Raw genomic sequence first — 27997 nt, forward strand, 5'->3', positions numbered from 1 at the left:
ACATTATACAAATTCTTAGATTTTCTTTTAGGAAAAAGTCTCTTAATCGTATTCAATGGAGTCACTTAATGAATCAGATGTAATCGTAGACTGAGTAATGAAGTGAGATTTAACCAATATGTTTTAGTTACCTTATCATATACTAGTTAAATAATATTCTAATTACATTATAAAACCTCCCAAAATTCATAATCCCTTCTCTCTCCATAAATGTTTGACAAAATTACCCCTAATCATTCACTTATCCATCCATTAATGCTTATTTAACTTATACCGATACTGTTCGCTCTTTAATATACACTGTAAACTACACTGACAACCACGTTGATTGTTTTCCTCGGCATCATTTTACATTCATTTCATCAGTGCCTTCTGTGCTCTCTCTGGCCGTCTTCGTTTCCTTTTGATCCTATTCATTCCCATTCCCAAGAAGCGATGGCTATGGAGTCAGTATCAGCAACATACCACGTTTTTATAAATCACAGGGGTCCTGATGTCAAAAAGACTCTGGCCAGCCTCATCTACCATCGTCTCACCACTTGTCATGGCCTCCGCGTTTTTCTCGATCAAAAGGAACTCCACACCGGAGATGCTCTCTCCCCTGCAATTCTCGGAGCCATTGAGAGTGCGTCAGTACATATTGCCATTTTCAGCAAGCGCTATGCTGAATCGCGTTGGTGTTTGGATGAATTGTGTTGGATCTTGAGATGCAACAGGAAGATCATTCCTGTGTTCTATGACGTTGAGCCCACAGACCTTCGTTACATTGACAGCGAGAGGGGATGTTATAGGAAAACCTTTGAAGAACACCAACTGAAAGGCAGAGTCGGCATGGAAGACATTAAGAAATGGAAGACGGCCCTCAACAAAGCCTCAGAGATTTCTGGCCTTCTCTTCAAAACTAATGAAAGGTGAATACATTCCTCATGAGGAATCTTGGATTTCTCGAAGTCGTTTATTCCTTCCTTCCAGTAATTCTGATTATTATGACTGCATGTACGTGTTTGTTGTTTTGCAGTGACCATGGTGAGGTTTTGGAGGAGATTGTCAGAGCTGTGTTAAAAGGGGTAAAGTGGGAACCACTGGAAGTGGGTAAATACTTAGTTGGACTCGATCTAGCCGTGAAGGAAATAGATGATGAAATCAAGAAACAGAGGGAGTTAAATGGCACAGCGATTGTGGGGATTGTAGGAATGGCTGGAATAGGCAAGTCAACTCTGGTTACATATCTCTACAACCTGAAACGTTCGGATTTTAGTAGATCTTGTTTTTTGTCCGACGTCAGGAAAAAGGATTTATCATCTTTGCAGCGGAAGCTCCTTCGGGATCTGCTAGGCAGTGATTTCCATGTTGAAGACACTAGACATGGAAAAGGTATTCTTCGCGATCGTCTCCGAGGACTCCAAGTTCTGATTGTTTTGGATGACGTGGATCATATCGAGCAAATAAGTAGTCTACTACTGACCGATGTTATGGGATCACGTAGTTTAATTTTGATCACGTCTCGTGATCAAGATTTACTCAGGCGCTCTTCTCATGAGAAAGCTGTAGTGTATGATGTAAAGCCATTGAAGAAAAAACATGCCCAGGAGCTTTTCTGCTGGCATGCATTCGACCAATGTGAACCAGATGAAGGAATGGAATGTTTGGTTGAGGGGGTTTTGAAAATTTGTGGTGGGCTGCCCTTATCCTTACAAGTATTAGGCGGACAGTTTCGTGGCCACTGCCAAGAAGAATATTGGAAGCCGCAGTTGGAAAAGCTCTCGAGAAGACTGCCAGACGATATATTGGACACTTTAAAAGTGAGTTACGAGGCTCTGAATAGTGAAGAGAAGGAGATATTTTTAGATCTGGGTTGCTTCTTCCTCGGAGAGGAAAAAGAACTCGCAGTTCGTGTATTTGAGGGATTAGGTTACAAATATATATGTGACTGCCTTGAAAAGCTCCGTCAAAAATGCCTTACGGAGTATCAGTATGACGTTCAATCCGATACTTGTGAAAAGGAAAAGGTAAGAATTATTTCTCAATTTTATATTGGTCTTTATGCATGCGAAGAGAGTAATCCTGATGGACTCTTCTTAAACGCCCTAATCCTGATGGACTCTTCTTAAAAGCCCTACCTGTTTTCGCTTGCCTCACATTCAGATTGACGTATGGCACGATCCAGACGGTAACTACGATTATCTCTACCTACCAGAGACACAGAAAATTACGATGCATGAGCATATTAAGCAGTTGGCCATAAATATCGCCAGAGAAGAGTTTGGTGTGCTCCCATCCCGTAAGCCACTCCGGCTTAGCTGCTCAGATGATATAGAGGAATCGATGTTGAAGCTCCAAGTAAGCGTATTTCGTCCCGGTGTTATGCCTATTTATTTTTGTTTAATAATCCATTACACACTAGTATTTAATTTAACTTTGTGAAGTGTGCTCGGTAGGGTGTAGCAGATTTCTGTTTGATACGAGGAATTCGAACTCGAAAGGGTCAGAATCTGCCTCATTGCACGAATTATATTAAGGGTGTGGGTGTACGCCTCTTTGTGGTTGAAATTCCCATAGATTTGTCGTCACTTTTTTGTTTGTGGGATATCTCGGGAGATTTGGTGTGGCTTCGCCTGGGCAGTTTCAGATCCATCGATTTTCCGGAGACCACTTCACTGGGAAACCTGAGAGTTCTGGAGCTGGAGGGGCATGGGGACCTCGAGCAATTCTTCCAAAGATTTAATATGGTAAGTACATCTACAGTTTGTTATGAGTATTTTGTTGTGAAATTCTGCCCCCTTTGTATTAAACAGTTCACGTGCATTGTAATTTGCAGCAGCAGCCTCCTCTGCACTTGAGTGTGTTAAATATTGACGTAAAGGGCACACATCAAATGCCCGGAAGGCGAAAAGAGGTTAATTCAGAGGCCAATGCCTCCAGCAGCAACCTTGATCTTAATGATTTTGAGGTAATCTCAGATAGCGTCCAGCAAGGGTTCGCGGCACCTTATTTTTTCCGTTTTCTGGAATGGATAGGAACGAGCATAAAATTTCCCAACAAAATTGTGTTGAAAAATGTCACATTTTTACAATCATTACCTATTGGTTTTGGGGAACTCAAAAGCCTTACACATTTAGATCTATCCGGCTGCAATAATCTAACCCAACTGCCCGAATCCTTCTCTGAGTTGATGCATCTCCAATTTCTCGCTTTGCGAAACTGCAATAATCTCTCCATCCCCATAGACCTCTTGGGAAATATGTCATCACTTGAGTATGTCGATTTCGAAGGTTGTAGCAAGTTGAAATATTTGCCGGCGGGAATCGAAAATCAAAAGTCTTTAAGATACCTGAATTTACTATCTACTGATTTACAATGGCCCTTGAATGTCAAACTACCCGAAAAGTTACAGACACTAAGATTAGGGAATTCACCGAATAGATTTTTTCCATGGGATTCTTCTGGAAAAAGAAAGCAAGCGAATGCACTTTTTCCACGCTTTATGTCATGGGATTCTTCTCGAAACAGAAAGCAAGTAGAGGAAGGGAAAAAGTTACGGCGGTCTCTGGGCGATTTGAGGCGGTTAAAAGAGTTGAAAGAGTTGATTTTGATTGATTTCCTCGGTGCGGACGGCATCTTATGGGAGGAAATTGCAGGGCCAAATATGAAAGTTTTGGTTATAAGGAATTGTCCAATAGATACCCTTAGTTTTAAGGAGCAGGGGACCATGCATGTTGCCATGGGTGCTTTAATAGATTTCACTTTGACGAAGACGCACATATCTGAGATATGTATTCCAGAAGGTGTTCTGCCCAGGCTTGAGACTCTTGATATTTCAAAAAATAGGTTGTTAAGGCAGGTTAATTACTTGCCATCAACATTAATAAGACTAAACCTGCAAGAGTGCTCCCAATTGAAGGCATTAATAAACTTATCAAATCTGGTAGATCTTAAATTCCTCTGCATCAATCGTTGCGAAGAGCTGGAAACCTTGAATGTTGAAGGTCTGACATCGCTGGAGGAGATTCAAGCGGAGGAGTGTTCGAAGCTGAAGAGCATACAAGGATTGAGTCATCGGCAACGTTTGAAATATGCCCGCATTTCAACCAACAATGATGTTATGTGGAATGACATTTGCAACTTTTTGGTCAGTATCCTTCCTTCCTAACACAGCATATTAATTCATATAAACTATTTATATATTTTCAAACCTGGAACTATCTAATGGCGTTCTGGTTGCTGTGAGGTGCCCGTAGGTGTGCAATATTATTTTCAAATTTATTGTTACTGTCACCACGGAAGGTTTATCAACGCGGTGAGTTTATCAAGACTAAATTATACTTTGTGGTCAATGGATTTGGGAAATGTGTGCAGGCGTCGACCTCTAGTGAGAAGCTATCAACTGCCTTCTTTACTGGAAAGTCAAGGATTACTTACAGGGACACAGAGATGGTAGGTGTTTAATTTTCTGGAGAGCAGATATAATCCTTCAGGAAATAATAAATGAATTTTGAATTTTCTCAGAATTGAAATGGACTTATGAAAATTGTGCAGGTCATGCCAGAAATGCAATCCATTACGGGGCAGTTTAACCTGAAAGTGGTGGATGTTGTCTTTCCTGCGCCTGTTCACATCTTTGGCCATGTAATTCTGTTGGATTTTAATACGAAGATAGAGGATTTGCAATCATACGGTGGTATATTGATGTGCTTTCTCACCGGTACCGATGAAGTCGATACACATCGACGGCGTCGTGGGGAAGTCGATGTGTTTCGCGTAAGATTTGAAGGGAGTAATGACGGAGGGTCAGCGGGATACGAATACCGCGTCAGTGGAGGTGGAGTAAAGGTACATGTGTTTATGTGGGGGGAGGGGTGTGATGTGTTTAGAGGTGAGAAAGGGTATAACAACATCACTGTGACTTGTGAGTCGAAGCTATCAGCTACAGCGGTCCATGTGAGAAAGGGATGGATTCTGATGATCCAGAAGCACCTGGACGTCTCACAAGTTTGCAAACAAATTATAACTGCATTGTCATTGTGTTAATTTCAATTAGCAAGTGTGGAAAGTTATTGAATGTTTGTAAACAGAATATGACCTCACGGTCATGATATTATATATGAATTTTAATTTGATTTAATTTCGTAAGGTTTTGTAATCAAAATTATACAAGTTTATAAACATATAAATATGTAAATAATATAATTTCAAAATATTTATGTGTGTACTATGACTTTAGTAAATTTTATTTTAGATGTTCATATATATTTGTATATAAGATATGTATATTATTGATGTGATAATATTTATATAACACTATATTATAAAACTAATATGCTGCATTATTATTATAATGCATAGAAATTATATTATTTGAAAAATAAAACTAATATGCTGCATTATTATTATAATGCATAGAAATTATATTATTTGAAAAATAAATATGATATTACTCGTATGCAAATTAAAACAAGATACTATTCGTATTCTTTTGTATTTTTTTATTAATATAAATATAATATTTTTAAAATTAATATATGATATTATCTACTAACAATATTATTAACTTTTTGATTTGTAAAATTATGTTCTTTTGATACAATAATCTTATTTTATATAAGAAAAAGGTCAATTTTATTGAAAATTATATATGGCTATTTTATAACATGTCAAAATAAACATTACGACCCCTCCAATGAAAGATTACATTTAACAATGATTAAATAAATCTTTCTAAAAAAGTCATTAATCTGAATTAATTATGAACTAGTTACTGTAAAGACTTCACTAGTTACTGTAAAGACTTCAACAACACTAGTAAAAGAAAACCCACACTTCAACGATAAGGGTCAATCCTTCCACATTTTGTGATTATTTTTAAATCTTAAAAACATCCCTTTTATTTTCCCATAATTTGATTATTTAACTTTTTTGGATTGTGTTATCCATCACTTAAGTCGATCTCTAAGTACAATTCCTCCTTTTTCTTCCCTATACCTTATTTATATTATGGTTCATGGAAGCTTAATCTTAGTGCCCCTTGGGATGAATGTATTTACTTTTTCAATTAAGTATCAGGATTTTGAAGAGTGCTTTATGCACCAAACATTTTTAAAACTTGAATTTGTAATTTTTTTTACTCTCGCATAGAACTCCATTTTAGGAAAGCATTTCATTTGTGACTCAAAAACTCATTTCAAGTTGTATGGATCTTGTGGATATTTTATTACGCTCTTTATGATTTTGCGTGAATGAAACTATTTTTTAAGTTCTCGGATATATGAATACTATTATCTCATACTTATCTTTTGATATGTTTTAATGATATGTTTTTACTATAATGGAATGGATGGATGTCATGCTTAAATTTTCATCATTATATCTTTTTTTACATAATTAATAACTCTATCCCACCAAAAATAAAGGGGAAAAAGGAAATATTTCTAGTAAATAAGGGAGAGTGTTATTACTCACTTTATGTTTAATTTTCATATAAATACTATAGGAAATATTTTTGTATGGACTGTATCAAATTTAATAATTTCTTCCGATAAAATAATTAATTTGAATTTAAATCAAATTCACCATTTTAGGCTCTATATTTTTCTTGTATGCATCGAAGTACCTTCATTTCTCTCTGTAACCCAAAATGTATTATATGACTAGAGAAACCATATAACCATGATATTTATTAATTCTTTAGCATATGCATAATATGCCTTAACTTCTCCCAATATATTAGGTATGAGACCAAATCAAGTAAAATAAAATACAAAATATTATGATAGTTACCCTTTTACTTCCGCACATATTTTATTTCTGCATAAACTTTATATTTGCATATGTCTTACCTCCACACATTCTTTAATTCCGCATATGCCTTACCTTCAACAATATTAGACTTGGTAAGATTTTTTTAGCAAGGAGACTTATTGTTGAAGATAATGGAGAATATCCTAGAATAGGTAGAGTTGGTTCACGTAACCTCAGGATAGGAATTAGTTTCTATTTCTTAGGATGTTGTTCTAACTTCCCTAAAACCATGTTTTCTATTTAATGTGTAATGTGCATGAACAATGTAGAGCGTTCTGCAGAGCCAGACTCTCCTGGTTCAGACTCTCTTTCGTAGAGCTGACCAGTGGGTTTTATTTCATTTAATACAAACATTGCCATTTTTATCATGGTATCAGAGCGTCAAGGCTGAGGAACCTGTACGCTGTCTGGTGGGTGCAACTAAACCAAAATCGTCGCAGCGCGATGATAGCACTATTACACTTCCCGGAAAATTTATTTTTCGACCATTACAGGTTTTCATTGTACATCTGCGACAGTCTAAGATATTAGGTGTATATCTGCGACAGTCTCGGATATTGGGCATACATCTGCGATGACATCTCAAATATTAGGTGTATATCTACGACAGTCTCAGAAAATTGATGTATATCTGCGATGATCGTGTAAACAACAAAAAAAGGCTCTGAGAGAAGGCTGCATCGTGAAGAAGGCTGCAAAGGCTGAAAGCAAAAGGTTGTCAGGAGGCTATGAAGGGAGCCACAGTGATCTGCAGGTGTGCTGCGAGATCAAAAAACATTGAAAATCAATGATTAGTCTTTGTCACAGATCTGGGGTAAATATAACATCTTCTTTTACCTATCGAAATTTTTTTGTTGTCTAAATTGCCAAGATGAATAACAATATGTTTGAAGCATGCTTGAATGAGCATAACAAGCTCGATGGTTCCAATTATGCAAATTGGAAATTCAAGATGCAGACGCTGCTAGACGTGTAGAGTGCTTCGACGATCGCTAATGGGGATGAGCCGAAGCCCACAACTGGATCAACATCGATCCCAGATTGGGAGAAGCGAGAAGGTAAAGCAAGGACTCTGTTGAAGATGCCAGTGAAAGACTGCATCATACCACACATTAGAGAGTGTAAGATAGCTAACGAGATCTAGGGAATTCTGATGGAGTTGTATGAGATCAGGAATTCAAATCGTCTTTTGTTCCTCAAGAGTAAGATCCTATCCCTGAAGATGGAGGAAAATGGAACAATTGCTTCATTCGTAGCAAGGATCAAAGACCTGGAAAACAAATTGGCAGATATTGGTCATACAGTTGACGATACAGATCTTGTAACAATTACCATGAATGGTGTCACTGATGATTACCAAATCTTCATCACTAGGATAAATGTTAGAGAAAAGATCCCAAAATTTGAAGAGCTGACAAGAATACTGATGCAGGAAGAAGAAAGAAGATCAACTCTGAAGCCCAAGAGTGTCGATCTTGCATTAATGGCAAAGAAAAACTTCTTCAAAGGGAAAGGAAGTCCACAACAACAAAATGAAGCAAACTCACACAAAAGACCGAATCAGACCCAAGGTATGCATCTAAATAAGAAATACTTTGAAACTAAATGTTTTTATTGCATAAAACTGGGTCATATTGCCAGGGAGTGTAGGAAGAAGAAATATCATGAAGAACATCAGAAGCAAAAAAGACATGCAGGTCATCTCGCAAATGATAATCATGTGCAGAATTTCAGATTGTTCATGGCAAATCATGATGAGAATGTTGATGCAGACATCTAGTAAGTAGATTCAGGAGCATCAACGCACATGATAGGGAACAAGCATTAGTTCAAAGATTTTAAAGAAATCAACGAAGGAGCACAAATTTGCATAGGTGATGATAAAAGTCATCAGATCAAAGGGTGTGGGAAAGTTTATGTCATTCTACCTAATGGTAATATCAAACAAATTCATAATGTTATGTATGTGCCTAGTGTAACAAAGAACTTGATTTCTGTATCCATGATTACAGATCAAGATCTGAAAGCTGAATTTTTTAAATCTAACTGTTATATTAAAGATCTGCTAGATGGCATGAAGACAATTGCTACAGGAATCTGAACAGGAGGTCTGTACAAGTTGGATGTAAGACCTGCACCAGTTCGAGCATTGACAACAGCGAGCCTAGCTACAGAAGAGCTATGGCATCAGAGATTTGGCCACATCAACTACAATGATTTGTTGTTACTATAAAAGAAGGATGTTAAGAGATCTTCCTATGCTAAAGAAAGTACACAATAATTGTGACGCTTGTACATTAGAAAAGATGCATAGAGAAGAATTCCCTGTTCGAGTGGAAAATAAACAGAGAGATTTGCTTGAATTAGTGCACACAAACCTTTGTGGACCCATGCAGACAAAATCATTAGGAGGTGCACTGTATTTTCTACTATTTATTAAGGTTTGTACGAAGTTTTCTTGGGTGTATTTCTTAAGTAAGAAGAGTCATACATTCGAATACTTTAAGCAGTTTAAAAATATGATTGAAAGACAAATAGGGAAACAGATAAAAATTCTCCATTCTGATCAAGGGGGAGAATACAAGAAGGATGAGCTTATTAGGTATTGTAGAGATCATGGAATTTTGTAGCAATTCACAGTACCCCATACTCCATAGTAGAATGGAGTAACAAAAAGAAAGAACAGAATACTGGTGGAATGTGCTAGAAGTATATTGAAAGGTAAGAATCTTTTGAATGGCTTTTGGGCTGAAGCAGTGAATACTGCAGTTTATTTGAAAAACAGGAGTCCTACAAAGAGTCTTGAGTCTAAAACTCCTTATGAAGAATTATATGGATTTAAGCCTGCAGTAAAACACTTAAGAATATTTGGATCTAAAGCATTTGCCCACATTCCAAAGGAAGATAGAAGAAAATTAGATTCAAAAGCCATCAGATGTACCTTTATAGGGTATTGTTCACTGTATAAAGCTTACAGATTATTTAATCCCTCTACTCACAAGATTTTTGTTAGTAGAGATGTCAAATTCCATGAGCAGGATCATGAAGAATCTGATTAGCACAATGAGGTTTGAAGCCACCCCACCACTCAGGAGATCGGGTAGGAAAGCTCAAAAGCCTGCAAGATATAGGGAAAATGCTTTTATAATTAGTATGATGAATGTGGTTGAACCGTCTAGTTATAAAGAAGCAAATGAATGTATTGAATGGAAAACAGCCGTGGAACAGGAATATGATTCAATAATCAGAAATAACACTAGGGAATTGGTTGAACTTCCTAGAGGAAAACAAACCATAGGTTGTAAATGGTTATATGAACCGAAGATTAATGTAGATGGAACTATAGAAAAACTAAAAGCTAGGTTGGTAGCAAATGGGGTACTCACAAAAAGAAGGGATAGACTATGAAGAAACTTTTGCCCCGGTAGCTAAATTGAACACTATCAAAATGTTAATTGCTTTAACTACTAAGAAACATTGGATGATACACCAACTAGATGTAAAGTCTGCATTTTTGAATGGAGAACTAAATGAAGAGGTTTATCTAGCGCAACCAGAAGGTTTTTTCCAGAAAGGAAAAGAACATTTAGTCTGTAGATTGAAGAAAGAACTTTATGGCCTAAAACAAACTCCCAGGTCTTGGTATGAGAATATTGATTCATTTTTTCTGCAAGCTAGCTATAATAGAAATAAAAATGACCCTAATCTTTACACCATGAAAGATGAACAAGGGCGCATAGTGTTGATTTCATTGTATGTAGATGATTTTATCATTACAGGTGATGCTACATATCTAGTCGATGAAATCAAGAAACAGATGTCACAGGTGTTTGAAATGAAACACCTCGATGAAATCAGATACTGTTTAGGTCTTGATATCTATAGAGATTTAGGTCAAACATTTCTATCCCAAGAAAAGTATGTCAAAGGCCTGTTGGAAAAGTTTAGGATGGATCAGTGTAAGCTATAGTGGTACCATTGTAGCAAAACATCAAATTGTAGTGTGAGGATGGCTCAAAAGCAGCGGATGCAACACTTTACAGACAACTGGTTGGGAGTCTAATCTACCTAACCACCCCTGGACCTGATTTGGCTTATGCAGTTAATGTGCTAAGTCAATTTATGTCTAAGCCACTTGAAAGCCATTGGAATGCAGTGAAAAGTGTTTTGAGGTATCTACAAGGTACTGTAGATTACGGTATTATTTACACTGACTCCTCTGATGTTAGATTGACAGGATTTGCAGATTCAGATTGGTCTGGAAATGTAGATGATCCCATATCTATAACAGGTTATGCATTCAGCATTGGATCCGAGGTGATCACATGGAGCAGCAAGAAGCAGAACACAGTCTCCTTGTCCTCAGCGGAAGCAGAGTATCAAGCCATGTGTGCAACAACGTGTGAGGTAGTTTGGTTGCGGAGACTTCTCCAGGATGTTGGGGAAGAATAGATAGATGCAACAATAATCAGATGCGGCAATCAGATTTCAATCAAACTTGCCAATAATCCGGTGTTTCACAAAAACACTAAACATATTGATACACAATTCCACTTTGTCAGGGAGAAAGTGCAATCTAAAGAAATCCATTTGGAATATTGTAATACATGTGATAATGTTGCAGACATTTTCACTAAGCCTCTTGGAAAAGTTAAGTTTCAAATGTTTAGGGAGATGTTAGACATATTTGTGAACCCATTCTCCATTAAGGGAGAGTGTTGAAGATAATGGAGAATATCCTAGAATAGGTAGAGTTGGTTCACGTAACCTCAGGAAAAGAATTAGTTTCTATTTTTAAGATGTTGTTCTGATTTCCCTAAAACCATGTTTTCTATTTAATGTGTAATATGCGTGAACAATGTAGAGCGTTTTGCAGAGCCAGACTCTCCTGGTTCAGACTCTCTTTCGTAGTGCTAACCAGTGGTTTTTTTTTTCATTTAATACAAACATTGCCATGTTTATCACTTATCACACAAGCCTATAGAATTTAATATAAGCACAAACATGTTTCCTTTAATGGAATTCATAAATCTTGTTTCTAGAAATTTAAATTTGATCTCAAAAATATAAATTCATCAACAATTCTTACTAAGTAAAAACTTGAAAATTACGTTTATATTTAATACTCTGCGCTTTTCATCCATATGCTATGTTTCTTTTTCCATGTTTTTAGCTATATGAACTCTATAAATAAATTTCTAGCTATCACATTGAATTATTCTATCTTTTCTTATGCAATGTAATTTTTTGCATTTCTTAAAGCTTCTATCAAATTTTGAAATCCTATGATTGGTTAAACAAATTGTAACATTTTTTCCCTTTTATCTAATTTCAAAACAAAATTACAAATCATGGTCTAAAGGTAGGGCCTAGCTACTTTGCAGTTATTACCCTTGTTAAAAATATTCTTTGGATGTAAGGATAAAATATAACAAGGTAGTATTTGGTATAATTGATCAAATTAAGGACAAATATTATTATAAAGTATAAATGCAAATGATTTTTTTATGAATATTATAGGTTGAAATCACATTTTGTTTTTGTAGTAAGAATTATAATAATTGCTTTTAATTGTGTAATAGTTCATTTTCCTTGTACATAGGGAAATAACTCAATAGCCAAAGACTTGGAAACATTTGGTAAGAGTGTAAGTCATCCTCGTTATGGAACACCGACAAGTCATTTGAGGGGGAATGGTTCTCTTTGATAGTGATGAGAACACCCCCTTACATACCACTGTTGATTTCAAGGGGTATAATTTTCCTTAAATAACAGTTATGAGTGAATGTACATTCACATATAATTATAAGTGATTGATATCCTTACTACCAAATTATGATAGATTCTGCCAATTTAAGAAAAATACATCAATAATACAATAAATATATTTACTAAAATATGAAAACACTTGAAACTAATGAATAATATAGTAGGTAGATTCGGTTGAGTTGTTGAGATAATTTCTCAATAGCCAATCTTCTTGTTTTGGAATCTGTTGGATTTCACTAGCACAATAAATATGTGATGTATCTGTGTGATTTGAAGAGTGTAATAGAAATTTTCCTTTGTTTGTGCATCTCTCTGTTTTTCTACATGGTATCAGAGTTGGTAGCTTTGGGTTTACTTCTTTCAGGAGAGCCCAAGGAAATGCAAGAGGAATGAATTTAATTTTGATCTTGCAATTTATGAGCTTTCCACCATATTAGCAGCAAATAAACTACAATAATTAATCAAGAAGAGACCGATCTGGCTCATATCCTTTATGCTTTAGGGTGACTTTACTGAGAGTAAAAACGTGGTGGAGAGCTCTGTGCATATGGAGCCGAGGGTTGTAGCTTCTGTTGTATGATAGTTTGCGGCATGAGATCCGGTATAATGAATCTATGCCAAGACGTGGTGAATCTCACGAGGCTGACTTTACTTAGCATAGTGGAATTCGTGGTGGTGTAGTGTTCTGCGGAGCTGCGTATGAATTAGAAAGGAAAATCTGTGTGGATTCTGTATTTGGTGATTTCAATGATCAACCTGTAGAAGATTCCCTTTATCAAATGTTACTAAGGAAGGAGATATAGCCTTGGTACTGCAACCAACCAGCAGAAAAATTGTGAAGCATGTAGAGTGTTATTCTACCTGGATTCAGGCCATAGCAGAAGCAAAGGGCCAAGCCATTTTTTTCACCTTGTTTTGAGTAGGCCGACTAGTGTAGATCAGAGGCTTCACACCAAAAGCTCAAGGAAATGTTGAGGAGGCACTACTGCAAGTAGAAAAACAACCAAAACAAATAGCTCAGTAACTGCAGGGAGAGCAAAGGATAAAAATGAAATTTGGCATTAGAATCATGCAGGTGCCAGCTAGGGCACTTCACTGGTACTCACTGTTGAGCTAATTTATTCACACAAATTAACACAAATATTCTTTATCAATCCGGGTTGGTAATACTTGAAGGCAAGTCCACTATATATGAATATCAGATGTAATCAAACTTGAAAGACAAGTTTTTCAAAAACTAAAGAAGTGCATATTACAAATATAACCTATATTAACAATTCCAATTCACTTTGTAAAGAGGGAAAGCTGAAATGGCTCTTAACTTAAGAGGTCCAATTCTTCCTCAATTATTACTTGATGAACAGAAATCAGAAACTAATAGTTTAAAATGGACAAATCATCAATGAAGGGAGGCTCCTAACTTAAGAGACCTTTGGTATTTTCCATCATAATTCATTCACCATAATGCTATCAATTGAAAACCAAAAATACATAAGAAAACTGCTTGCATGTAATCAAGGAAAACTAGTTACAATTCACCAATTTAACAGAAGGAGTGCTCAACTTGAACACTTTGTTTTCCCGTCTTACTAAAGTGATGAATAAACTAAGATTTAATGAAATAAATCATCACACATTAACCATAAACCAATCTGAAACAAAGCATGTAAACAAGTTCTAAAATAACCAGATTATGGAAAATTAAACTAGTCTAAACAAAGAAGTGTACTTAGCTTGGAATGGGGGCCCTCCACCCTTGCTTTGCACACTTGAAGATTGATATCAGAAGCTTAAACTTCAGTCACACATCCACATTATTGAACAAAAAAATAGTAGTAGAACAGGTTCTTCAAATTAGCTTTCAACTCCAAAATGTCTCAGCATGAAATTATACAAAAGTCACTACATAAGCCATCAAAGTCTTGGCTTTAAATAGAAGTTTTGTGAAACAAACTGATCTATAATCTTTCTAAAAAACATATCTACTCATATTCACCTATCTAAGTCGAATTCATCAATCCCATCCCAAGAAATATGGTCAATCCCATAAAATCTCAAAACTGCTCTATTTCTATGAATTTTCTAAGTGACTAGTCATGGTTGACCATCTCTAAATGGGCCTAATAAAGCTTGTTCTGATCGAACCATGTGGATTTAGCTCAGTCCTAGTTCCAAAGTTGTCCATCCATGCATCAAACTTGTGCCCAAGTGTCCTGCAAACATGTCATCCATATAGCTATTACGGGAATTTCTGAATCTGTCAATATTTGCACTTGAAATCAAATTTTCATAAAAAAATTAGAATTTGAAAAATTAAAATTAAATACCTGAATAGACATGAAATACATCAAAATGGGATGGATAAAGTGGAAAATAGATGGAAAATATATTGATTAATTCAGTTTTCTTTAGCAAAAATAGACCAAAATCGAGGGCCAACATCTCCCCCTTGCTGATCATCAAGCATGTCCTCATGCTTGCTTATTCCTTTTTGATCTCCTGTTCCCAGTTGTAGATGCAGTTCTTGTCCCTGTTGCTTCCTGCTGTGCTGCTCTTATCAAATAGTCCATACCTGTATCATGTCCTTCTCTGTATAAAGTGGCCTTAACTTTCTGCTTCTCATACTTAGCCTTCCACATGTTCTTCTCTTTTAGCCATTTGAATGCCTGTTTGGAGAACAGATCATTCTTTCTTTTCAATCTTCCTATTTCTTCATTTAATCTTTCATTTTCTTTAACCAATCTAGCATTATTTTTTTTGCTTACTTTGTTTTCTTCTTTCAAATGTTTTTCCAAGATTTTATTGATTTCTAGTTGGTCTGTTAACTCCCTAATCCTATCCAAGTTTATTTCATTTTCAAGCTCTTGTGTAGTTTTGATTAATGATGCTACTGCTACATCATCATAATAAGAATCTCTCTCCAATGCTTCCTTTTCAATATCATCCTCTACTTGTTTTTCTGTTGAACATGTGTCTACTATCTGAACTTCTTTTTCTTTGCTATTTATCTCAGTTGGACTTTTGTTTCTAAACCTCCTAGCAATGGACATGATGGACACTTCATTTTCTTGCATGGTTGTATTATTTTTCTTTTTGGCTCTTGTCCTAGGATAGAAAGGTGAGTTCATCATCCCCCTGGTAATTCTTCATTTTTAATATCATCCTCAACCTGTTTTTCCATTGAACATGTGTCTACTATCTGAACTTATTTTTCTTTGCTATTTATCTCAGTTGGACTTTTTTTTCTAAACCTCCTAGGAATGGACATGATGGACACTTCATTTTCTTGCATGGCTGTATTATTTTGCTTTTTTGCTCTTGTCCTGGGATAGAAAGGTGAGTTCATCATCCCCCTGGTTTCCTACTCTACCTTGTTCTGTCCCTCATTGATCTGTTCATTGAACTGGTTTTGACTCATGAATTTCCTCCAAATCATCCCTTGTGATCTTACTTGATATTCAACCAAGATTTTTATCAACCCCTGGTGATAAATTTGTTCTTCTCTGGGTTTATGTTCATGTTTTACTAACTCTATCATATTTATGAGGCTTCTAAAGAGAAAGTATGGTAGATTAATCTTATCTTCCCCCTTAATGTGCTATAGGAGTCGGATGTGATATAGATGGGCAACACTATATCCCCTATCACATGTGAGGAATTTTTGTATAACTAGAACCAATTCGCCCCATGGTTCATTGAACCATTCCCTTGGTATACCTTTGGTCCTGTCAAAGGTTCCTTTTCTATTATTTTCAAGGAAGAAAGTCCACGCTTTCTCCTTGAAATGCAAGCCTTTATGATAACTCTCTCCTATTATCAGGAGGTCCAGTGCTTGTGAAAGGAATTCCTGAGTCACAGAAATTATTACATTTCCTACCCTTGTTTGTTCTTGGCTGTAATTGTTTATAAATTCCCTCATTACTTCTTCACCGTGGGCACTAAATCTCTGCAAGAATCCTATTAGTCCTGCTTGGTATAGCTTCTCTATGGTCTCTTTTTTCCAGTTTTTTGTTTGAAACTTTGGCTCTATCCTTGTTGTCATTGTTTCTGTAAACCATTGAATGTATGCCTTTGTTGTCATTAACTTCATCTTTTGGAATGACAAATAACAAATATTGTTTCGTAAAAAATAAAAAATTTAAGTCAGAGAAGCTTACCTGCCTTATTCAACAACTTAATTTAATCTACTTTGACCTCTTTTATTTTTATTTTTGCAGCAACACAATTTCTCTTTTAATCCCCTGTTGTGTCCAAACATTCAAACATTCTGCTTTATATATCTCTGTAAAAAAAACTATACTCTGTTTTGGAAAAGAAATACATAAGAAAACAAAATAATCATATCATAATTTTGTGTTTCTTAATGTAATCTCAAGGCAATTTTATCTCTGCTCTCTGTACAATTCATCATGCAAACTAGGATTCCATTAGCATCATTTTTGATTCACTGTTCTCCATACAAATTATCATGCAAGCCTAATCTTCAGCGTTGTATATAACCAAAAAAAATTCATTTTCAACTCTTCCCTGGTTGGAACAACACCATAAAAAAAAAAAAACTCCTCTGTTCATTGTTGAATAGCTCATACAAACCCCTGCTCTATTTGTGTATTAAAAACATGCAATACAGACCCAAATACTCTGTTTTATTTACACATTTTCATGCATCAAACTAGGATTTGATCAAACTGCCTTATTATACGCACAGGTGTAATTAACTGTTTGTTTTTACACAAATTACGTGTTCCATTCAAAACCTTAGTTTATGCAATTAACACTTATGAACAGACCCTTTTTTTTGCAATGCATGACCGTTTATTCTTTCTTCCATTAACTTCATTGTTGGTTTATCTAAACCTTGCATATATTACCTTCTGAAATCATGGTGAGTTTTTGACGTTCACCTGGCTATCTGCTGGACTCGTGGACTATTTTAATAGCACTCCACATTACCCGTATCTCCTCAAGCTTCATTTCAACGCCTTGGCGTGCTGACTGGTGGCATAAACAGATATATATATACGTTTAAATGACAGGCAGTTCCTACAAAAGAATCGATGATTGTAATCCCGACTTCACCTTTGTGATCTTATGGAAGCAAATCAAATCTCGTCTTACCTGAAATTTTCATGAGATTCTGGGCAACTAACTCGCACTATCTCCGTTAATTTTTCCTACTTATCTCTCCATAAGCTCAGTTATGTTTTTCCCTCGCTTCCTCTGTCAAAACGTTTAGCGCTTTCACCACTATTCTCCTGAGCTCTTAAGGGCGATAATGGCATACAAATGCATTTAAGCAATCAGCATAATGGTTCTAAGAGGCATAAAGGTTTTGGTTTTTAATTTTCTTGACCGTTTTCAACATTTTTTACCGTGCTCTAGCTAAGTACGCCATAAGCACATCTTATTGGCTAATGCCTGCGTGTCGGTCCTTTTGACCAGTCGCACCTGACTGTTTCCATGATTTAAATTCGGGCTTGTTTGCATGCAGGTCGTGGCTGTCCTTCCATACTGTTTACAGCCCTGCCAACACATCCTCCATTGAATTATTTGAACGCATCAGCCATACAAGTTTATGATACTGTTTACAACCCTGCCAACGCATCATAACTCCGTTTGCGTTCATGTCTCATCCCACGACTTCAATCTCATTAGACTTTGAACCCTGTTGTCGACGCCATACTATGAAATCATATTATTGCAAGCCCACACTATGAAATCATATTATATCCTCCTACCTAATATCATTGCCTTGTTTGCCACTTTTGTTATGCACGCAACAATGTTATGTTTCATACATTTCCTTTTTTGTATTACCTTTTCAAAATGCGCATATAATGTTTAATACATTTCTTTGATGTATTTCCTTTTAAAATGCGCATATAATGTTTAATACATTTCTTTGATGTATTTCTTTTCAAAATTGGGATATATTCCCTTGTTGAAATATTTCTCATAATTTTAAAATGACCACCTAGGTCATGTTTAAAATTATCTCCATGTCTAATGTTTGAATTGTTTGTGCAGGTATCATCATGTTGCATTCTCTTTTGATCCCTTTTTGCTTTGAGGAAAAATACTTAGGGGTATAGGCTTAAGGTTATGAATATGAAATGAATATAGGATGTACAAGGTTATGGTTGAGGGTTATAGGATATGCATAAATGTAAGATGATACTTAAGATAATGGGTGGAGATAATGGAAAATATATACTTCAGGTACTAATCTCAATTTAACAAAAACTAAAAATTTCTAAAAAAATATTGAATTTACAAGAGCAAAATTGTGTACTTACTATATTTGTACTTCCCTGATAATATTGGATGATGTCTACTGTTCTTTACAAACTGGATGAAGTCTTTTGATCAAATGTCTTAGATAGATTGAAAGATAGAATTTATTTTTGCTTCTTGTTCTACATTCTTCATTGGTTCTGGTTCTTGAATTGCTGGTTGTTGTTCAGGTCCCTCTGCAATTATTTCATAACTCAGGTCCTAGCTATCATGCACACTTACGCTAATATTTCAAGTCCCTCTGTCATGCACACTTTTATGCAATATGTACATGTTTATGCTAATATTTCAGATCCCTCTATCATTGTTTCAGGTCCCAACTGTGAACAATACAAGTTCCGTCATCAATTCAACTGCACAACTAAATTTTTTGTGCAACCTTCCCCCTTGCTTGTCATTTGACTTGTCCTCAAGTCATGCTTGTTTGGAGGATATCCTGCAAATCGAAGTTGTGATAGAAATAAAACAAGAAAGTGTGAATTCATACAGTCCAAAACATGTTGGTTTTCCTCTATGAATTCTTGTTTGCTTAGCGCTAGTTTCCTGGTTTTCACTAGCAAACAGTTTTATTTATTATTTATTATTTATTATTTATTATTTATTATTAATTTATTATTATTATTTATTCTTCTGTAGCACTGGAAGATGGTTGGGTCTGCTGTGCCATTATTCCCAGTTATGTTCCTTGTATCAGTTGTTTCATGTATTCTTCTTTGTCAAAGGCCTGTTGTAAACTTTGAGCCTATGTCCATTTACCAAAAATGATGTAGACTCCTAGTCAATTGTCTTGACTAAAACAACTTCATTATCAAAGATTTCTTCTATCTCATATGGCCCTAATCAGTGTGTTGTGAATTTGGCCTTGAAATATTTGAACTTGGAGTCGAACAATAGTGCCCAGTCTCCTTTGTTGAAAGTCATGTACTTAATAAATCTGTCATGCCATTTCATGCGTTGTTGTTGTACCAATGTTGTGTGTTCTATTGCCTGCTGGCGATGTTCATCTAGTTGATTTAATTGCATTATCCGCTGTTATTGTGCTTCAGACAGTTCTGGTCCTAGTTTGGCTACCAATTTATATGTGTGTATCAGAAATTCTATAGGCAATAAGACCTCTTTTCCATACACTAACTGGTATGGACTAAATCCAGTGGTGTTTTTCCATGTGATTCTGTGTGCCCATAGTGCATCCCTTAGTTTTTCTAACCAATACTTTCTGTTCAAATGTACTGTTTTGGTCATTATATTCTATACGACTTTGTTTGTTGCTTCCACTTGTCTGTTTTCCTGAGGATGATACAGTGTGGACTTTCGATGCTTTATCTTATATTTTTTTGTAAGATCCCGAACAAGTTTTGAAGTAAACTGTGCTCCCTGGTCGATTACAATCTGTCTTGGCACTCCATATCTTACAAATATTTCTTCAAAGAGGAAGGTGACCACTGTGTTTTCTGTTGCTTTTGTGACTGCCTTTGCCTCCACCCATTTAGTGACGTAATCTGTACATACCAAGATGTACCTTTTGCCATTTGATGATGGATTTATTGGTCCCACAAAATCTAGAGCCCATTGCTCAAATGGTTCTATTAGAACTTGTGGTTTGAGTGGCATCTCATCTGATACTATTGGTCTCCCTATTCTTTGGCAGCTGTCACACTGCTTGACATATGCCTTGGAGTCTTTAAAGATTGCTGGCCAGTAGTAGTCTAATTCTAACACCTTGTAGGCTGTTTGTTTGTCTACAAAATGACGACCACATGGTTCATCATGACATGCTTTCAGGATTTCTAATATCTCATCCTTTCTCACACATTTTCTTATTATTAAATCTGAACCAGTATAAAACAAATTGCCATTTACCCAACCATACCTAAAACTTTCTTTAATGATTTTTCGTTTTTGTTTTTTTGAGAATTGTGTTGGAAATTTCCCAGAAGATAGATAGTTTGCTATGTCTGCAAACCATGGTGTTTTTACTGCTATTGCAAACAAATGTTCATCCGGAAAGTTATCTGCAACTGAATTTGGATCGTTGGGTGAATGTATTCGTGAAAGAAAGTCAGCCACTTTATTTTCTTTACCTAGTCAATCTTGAATTGTGATGTTAAATTCTTGCATTAACAGTAACCATCTTGTTATTCTCGCATTCGTGATAGATTTATTCACCAAGTATTTTATTGCTCAATGGTCTGTATGAATAAATACTTGGTATCCTGTTATGTAATACCTAAATTTATTTATTGCATATACTACAGCTAACATTTCTTTTTCTGTGACTGTATAATTCAATTCTGCAGGTGTTAAGTTCTTGCTTATGAAATATATTGCATAATTGAACAGATTTTCTTTCTGCCCAAGTGATGCACCTATCACAGTATTAGATGCATCAGTTGAAATATGAAATGGCAGAGACCAGTTTGGTCCACGAAGAATGGGTGCAATTGATAGTTTTTCTTTCAATGTTTAGAATGCATTTTGACAGTGATTTGTCCATTGAAATTCAACATCTCTTGCTAATAACTTGAATAGAGGTTGGGATATTTTACTAAAGTTTTCTATGAATAATCTATAGTAGCCTGCATAACCCAGGAAACTCCTTACCTCTTTTTGTGTTGTAGGTGTCATTAAATTCACAAGGACTTGTATTTTTGCTGGATCCACCTTAATTTTTGAGGCGGAAATATGGTGTCCCAAAACTACGCCTTCTGTCAACATCATATAGCATTTTTCTTTACTCAATGACAAATTTGTTTATATGCATCGCTTCAAAACTTTCTCAAGATTGTTGAGGCAATCGTCATATGTGTTTCCATATACCATGAAGTCATCCATATAAACTTCTACACATTCATGGATTAGATTAGCAAATATTGCAAGCATTGCTCTTTGGAAAGTTGCAGGTGCATTACATAATCCGAATGGCAAGACATTATATGCATAGGTTCCCCATGGGCAAGTGATGTTGTTTTGTCTTGGTCTTCTGTTGCTATTCTAATCTGATTGTACCCACTAAACCCATCTAGGAAGGAGAAAAATTTCTTTCCAACTAATGAGTCTAGAACCTGGTCAATGAATGGTAGCAGAAAATGATCTTTTAATGTTGTTTTGTTTAATTCCTGGTAATCTACACATATCCTCCGCTTCCCATTTTTCTTTGGTACTATTACCAATGGGGAAACCCATTGACTGTCTGAAATAGGATAGATGAACCCAACTTTAAGCAATTTCTGCAGTGCTTCCTTCACTATTTCTTTCATCATGGGATCATTTGTCTTTGAGGCTGCCTCATTCATTTGATCTGATCATCTGTATAAATGTGGTGGATACATGTATTGGGATGGATTCCTTGAATGTCTGTATAATCCCAGGCAAAAGCTTTTGAATATTTTTGTAATAATGCAATTAACTCTTGTTCTTGTGACGATTGCAAATGGTTTCCAATGTTCAAATGTTTTCCAAGATATATCTCAATTGTTTTTGTTGTTGAATTGGTAATTGTGTTTACAGGAAAAATGTTTGCAAAAGAGCTTTGTAAGGATTGAATTGTACAAGTTTCCTGAAAACATCGATTAAAAAGATTACTTGCAGCTTCATATTGAATCTCTCTAAGCTGCTATGAAATGTTTGGTTCTGAGATGGAAAGATTCATTAAATCCCCATTCTCTTCTTCTTCTTTAAGGTCAAATACTTGATTTATACTTAACAATGATTTAGTTTGCTGCTGTTCTTGAGTTTCAAGTATTGATTCTAAAGAAGATGATTGTGGAGGTAAATAAAGTGTAATGTGTTTTTATTCATCTCCATGTGAAATAATCATACTTCCAGATCTGCATCCTATAAAGGCATTCATCATGGCTAGCCATGGTCTGCCTAAGATTAGAGGATGTCCTCCCAAATTTGTTTTTGGCTGTAAGATAAGGAAGTCAATAGGATACTCCCATGAATCCAAAGAGACTATGATATCTTCTAGTATTCTTTCTGGTACAACTTTAGATCTGTCTGCTAACTCTAGAATTGTAGAAGTTTATCTAATATTGTTTAAATGCAGATTCTTCACTGTATCCATAGTCATTACATTTATAGCGGCTCCCAAATCTATTAATGTGTTTGGAACTGAGAAATTATTTATTGAAATAGTAACCATAGGGATACCAAGATCAATATATTTCTCTACCATTGTTTGTGTTGACATGAGGCTTGCTAATTTGCCAATGACTTGGATTGTAGTAGGATCCTTCTTCTTTTTACCAGTTTTCTTAATGCATAATTCCTTTATTGTTTTAGCATATATTGGTATCTCTTTGATTGCTTTCAATAAAGGAATTTTTACATAAGCATTTTTCAATTCATCCAAAATATCAAATTCAGGAAGGTTCATTTCTTTTTGTTGCTCTACTAACCTCTCAGGATAGGGTGGTGTTTGAGTTATAATAGTTTTTCCTTTCTGAATTTGTGTTTCAGATTGTGATGTTTCAGGTTGTTCTCCTTGCTCAATTGGCTCTTCTATGATTGGAGGAGAATCTTTTGTAAGCACCTTTCCAGACCTTAAATGGACATCATTTACGGGAAGAATAGAATATGTTGGAAAATATGCTGCTTCTTCTACAGTGTATGCAGGTTTATCCATCTTATTGTTTGGATTTGCCACTGGTTGGGCTGGTAATTGAGTTGGTCTGGGTTGGTTCAAAGGTAGCTGTAACTATTGTGGTTGTGTTAATAATGGTGGAGAATTCTGTTGTGGAAATGGCATGGATTGCGGATATGCAGAATTTTGTTGCAGAAAAGGCATGGACTGTGGATATTGTTGATATGGAAATGGTTGTTGATATTGTTGCTGGTATTTTTGTTGGTATTGTTGAGGTGGCTGATTTCCATAACCATATCCTCTCCATCCTTGTGCAGGTTGGTTTGGATATTGTTGTGGAGGCCAAGCTTCCCATGGCATTAGAGTATTCCAAGAATTTTGAGGAGGATATAGATAATTTTGTTGAGGGAACTGTTGCAAATTTTGTTGAAGAATCCTTGGTTGCCAAGGTCTTCATGGTGCCACATAATAGAAACCTTCTATTCCTTGCACTTCTTCCATTAGATTCATTTGCAATTCTTTCAACCTTAGACAATTTTTTGTTGAATGGTTTTCTGTACAAAGACCACATACTTGAACACTATCCAAAGGACATTCTCTTAATTAATGTTGCTTTCTACATTTGGAACAAAATATTGCTAAAGCGTGTTCTTGTTCTTCCTTCTTCTTATTTGCTTTTAGAACATCTACCTGAGTTCCTAATGTACTTAGGAGGTCAGTTTTGAAGTTTTCTAACAAGCTTCCTATTTCTGCTCTTGTTACTCCTCCTGCTCCTGATTTCGTTGCTTTTGAACTCCCATCTCTCTTTCCATATTTTGATCTTCCTCTAGAATATTTTTGACATAATTCAGCAATTTCATTAAATGGAAAATTTGAAATATCTCCCTTGCCCATCACATTCAGAATGTCAAGATATTCATCTCTTATATCTTTGAGAAAGATTGTTCGAATGGTTTCTTGATTTAGAGTGTTGTTTGGATTTTTGTAGATTATATGCAAATCTTTCTAAGTATTCTTCTAGACTTTCTTCCTCTTGTTGTGTCATTCTGAAAACATCTTCCTTTGAGTCCCTAGGCCTACAATAGGCTTGATACTTTTTAAGAAAGATTGATCTCATATCATCCCAAGAAGCTATTGTTTGCTCTCCTAAACCCATGAACCATTTTAAGGCTGCTGCTTTCAATGTAGCAGGAAAGAGATGAAGTTTGTGTGTATCATCAGTGTATCCATATGTTCTATATAGAATATCAAATTCAATCATAAAAGAATCAGGATCTTCTGTTGACATTCCATAAAAATTTGGCAATACAGAAGGTGGAATATTTTCATTTTCACCTCTTCTCTTAATATTGCACTTGTATCTACTATTGGAAAGCCAAAGGTAGTTTCCTGATCACCACCATCTTCTTGTCTTTTTCTATCCTCTTCTACCTTTCTATCATTTTCTCGTTTTGCCTCTTCCTCTCTTTGTCTTCTCCACTCTCTTTGTTGTCTCTCATATTCAATTCTTTGTTCGAGAGTAAGAATAACAGATCCATGTCCCTCTTCTGCCATAGCTTTGATTGTTTCAATGTCAATTTGAGGTTCAGCTTGTTCAAAGACAGGTTGACCTGTAGATTCAAGAATAGGTTGTTTTTCTTTAACAATTTCTTTTTGTTTTCCTAAAGTTGATAACTGTTTTCTTTTTACCTCTTAGGCTAACAAAATTTGCCTCTCAATTAAAATTAACCTTTTTCCAGTTCTTTGTTTTTCTTCCAATTCCTCAATTGTTGATTTACCAGTAATTGGTGTTGTTGGCTTTGATGGTCCTACCTATATTTGTGGGGGTTTTTTAATAAATCTACCTTGAGGATCTCTATTTCTAGGCATAAAGAAACATAACCAAAAGAAATGTAAGTAATTTTTTTATTTTTGTTTTATGAATTTTTTAGAGTTTTTGCACATCTTCCTATTGATTATGTCGATAATTTTCTCTCCGGCAACGGCGCCAAAATGTTGAGCTAATTTATTCACACAAATTAACAAAAATATTCTTTATCAATCCAGGTTGGTAATACTTGAAGGCAAGTCCACTATATATGAATATCAGATGTAATCAAACTTGAAAGAAAAGTTTTTCAAAAACTAAAGAAGTGCATATTACAAATATAACCTATATTAACAATCCCAAATCACTTTGTAATGAGGGAAAGCTAAAATGGCTCTTAACTTAAGAGGTCTAATTCTTCCTCAATTATTACTTGATGAACAAAAATCAGAAACTAACAGCTTAAGATGGACAAATCAATGAAGGGAGGCTCCTAACGTAAGAGACCTTTGATATTTTCCATCATAATTCATTCACCATAATGCTATCAATTGAAAACCAAAAATACATAAGGAAGCTACTTGCATGTAATCCAAAAAAAAAAAAACTAGTTACAATTCACCAATTTAACAGAAGGAGTGCTCAACTTCAACACTTTGTTTTCCCGTCTTACTAAAATGATGAATAAACTAAGATTTAATGAAATAAATCATCATACATTAACCATAAATCAATCTGAAACAAAGCATGTAAACAAGTTCTAAAATAACTAGATTAAGGAAAATTAAACTAGTCTAAACAAAGAAGTGTACTTAGCTTGGAATGGGGGCCCTCCACCCTTGCTTTGCACACTTTTAAGATTGATATCAGAAGCTTAAACTTCAGTCACACATCCACATTATTGAGCAACAAAATAGTAGTAGCACAGGTTCTTCAAATTAGCTTTCAACTCCAAAATATCTCAGCATGAAATTATACAAAAGTCACTACATAAGCCATCAAAGTCTTGAATTTAAATAGAAGTTTTGTGAAACAAACTGATCTATAATCTTTCTAACAAACATATCTATTCATATTCACATATATAAGTCGAATTCATCAATCCCATCCCAAAAAATATGGTCAATCCCATAAAATCTCAAAACTGCTCTATTTCTATGGATTTTCTGAGTGACTAGTCATGGTTGACCAGCACTAAATGGGCCTAATAAAGCTTGTTCTAATCGAACCAAGTGGAGTTAGCTTAGTCCTAATTCCCAAGTTGTCCATCCATGCATCAAACTCGTGCCCAAGTGTCCTGCAAACATGTCATCCATATAGCTATTATGAGAATTTCTGAATCTGTCAATATTTGCACTTGAAATTAAATTTTCATAAAAACTTTAGAATTTGAAAAATTAAAATTAAATACCTGAATAGACATGAAATACATCAAAACGGGATGGATAAAGTGGAAAATAGATGGAAAATATACGGATTAAGTAAGTTTCCTTTAGCAAAAATAGACCAAAATCAAGGGCCAACACTCACCGGAGGACAAAGAACGAGCTAAAGTATGGAATAATGTCAGCATAAATATTTCTACAATACCAATTCAAATGCTGCATGAAATCCATCAAAGTCTAACAACTGAGCTAAAGGAGTGGGAGCAACGAACCTCAATGATGAAAACACAGACAAAAAAGGAGAAAGTTGCACTGAAGAAGCAGTTGGAGGAGGTGGCTAAGCACATAGATGATGCAATTCAACAATAAGAGAAGTTGGAAGAAGCCATCCAAGAGAGTTGTAGCTCAGGCTCGAATGTGAAGATCGATGACGAGGAACCACCAGTAAAAAAGGCTATGAAGCTCACCCTCGCGATCAAGGAATTGAAGAATACATTGGTGAAGCTCAAATTTGATTATGAAGTGAAGATATCAGAGATGCAAATAAGGTTGCAACTAGCCATGCCACTAGGAGTACAGGAGCATAGACATAAAGATTTAAAGGCAACGTTGAAAGGCATATCTGACACAGTGGTGGACTACGGGAATCTATTGGATGACACGATGTAGATTTGGACCTCACTACAGGAGGATCCAAACATCTAGAAAACCAAGGAAGAATTAAAGGTGAAGCAGAAGCAGCGTAACGAGATCCTGGAAGCTATAAAGACCTTACCGGTCTTGTAGAGACTCGCCATCATTACTGAAGGGAAGAACCTCCAAAAGTAGATAGATGAGCTTCGGAGGAAGGAGTAAATATTGCAAGCAAGGATTTAGCCATGGAAGGATGAGGTGCTCAAACTGTCTCAGGCAGTGGATGACAGGCTCAAAGAATTGAAGACAAGGGATGTAGATATACTGCAGAAGGCTATTGGCCCAACCACAGAGGCATTGCTAGAGAAAATGCGTAAGCATGAGAAACAAATGGCAGAAACGGTGCAGCAGTATAATGCAGTATACAACAAAATTGCAATGAATATCAAGGGAACTGAAGCTGAGTGACTAGGGACGAGTTGTAGGAATTTACAGGGTAAGTTCCTCAGACAGAACACCAAAGGACACCGCTCACAACCAGATCGCAGATCAATACACCAGTATTTTTGACGTGGTTAAAACCCTCAAAGAGGGAAACAGTCCACGGCCTGAGCCAACGCGGCCACTTCAGGCAATTTATTAATAAAAGAATGAAAATTTACATATGTTTCTCTCATGCACGGATTACCCTACAAATGACCCTCCATGCGCTTTAAATAGAAATCATGG

At 35.7% G+C, this 27997-nt stretch overlaps 1 pseudogene across 1 annotated transcript; it reads left to right on the plus strand.

Moving 5' to 3' along the window:
- The first annotated feature begins 435 nt into the window (after positions 1–435).
- LOC149244592 (TMV resistance protein N-like) lies at positions 436–27736 on the plus strand (annotated as a pseudogene). The gene is made up of 7 exons (XR_016246054.1): positions 436–911; positions 1019–2009; positions 2146–2340; positions 2439–4129; positions 4357–4434; positions 4537–4830; positions 27545–27736. The product of XR_016246054.1 is annotated as a TMV resistance protein N-like (transcript).
- The last annotated feature ends 261 nt before the right edge of the window (positions 27737–27997 follow it).

The sequence above is a fragment of the Pinus tabuliformis genome, chromosome 8 (assembly GCF_031772625.1).
Source record: "Pinus tabuliformis cultivar Carrire ecotype Pingquan chromosome 8, CPIR1, whole genome shotgun sequence".
Taxonomy (NCBI): Eukaryota; Viridiplantae; Streptophyta; class Pinopsida; order Pinales; family Pinaceae; genus Pinus; species Pinus tabuliformis.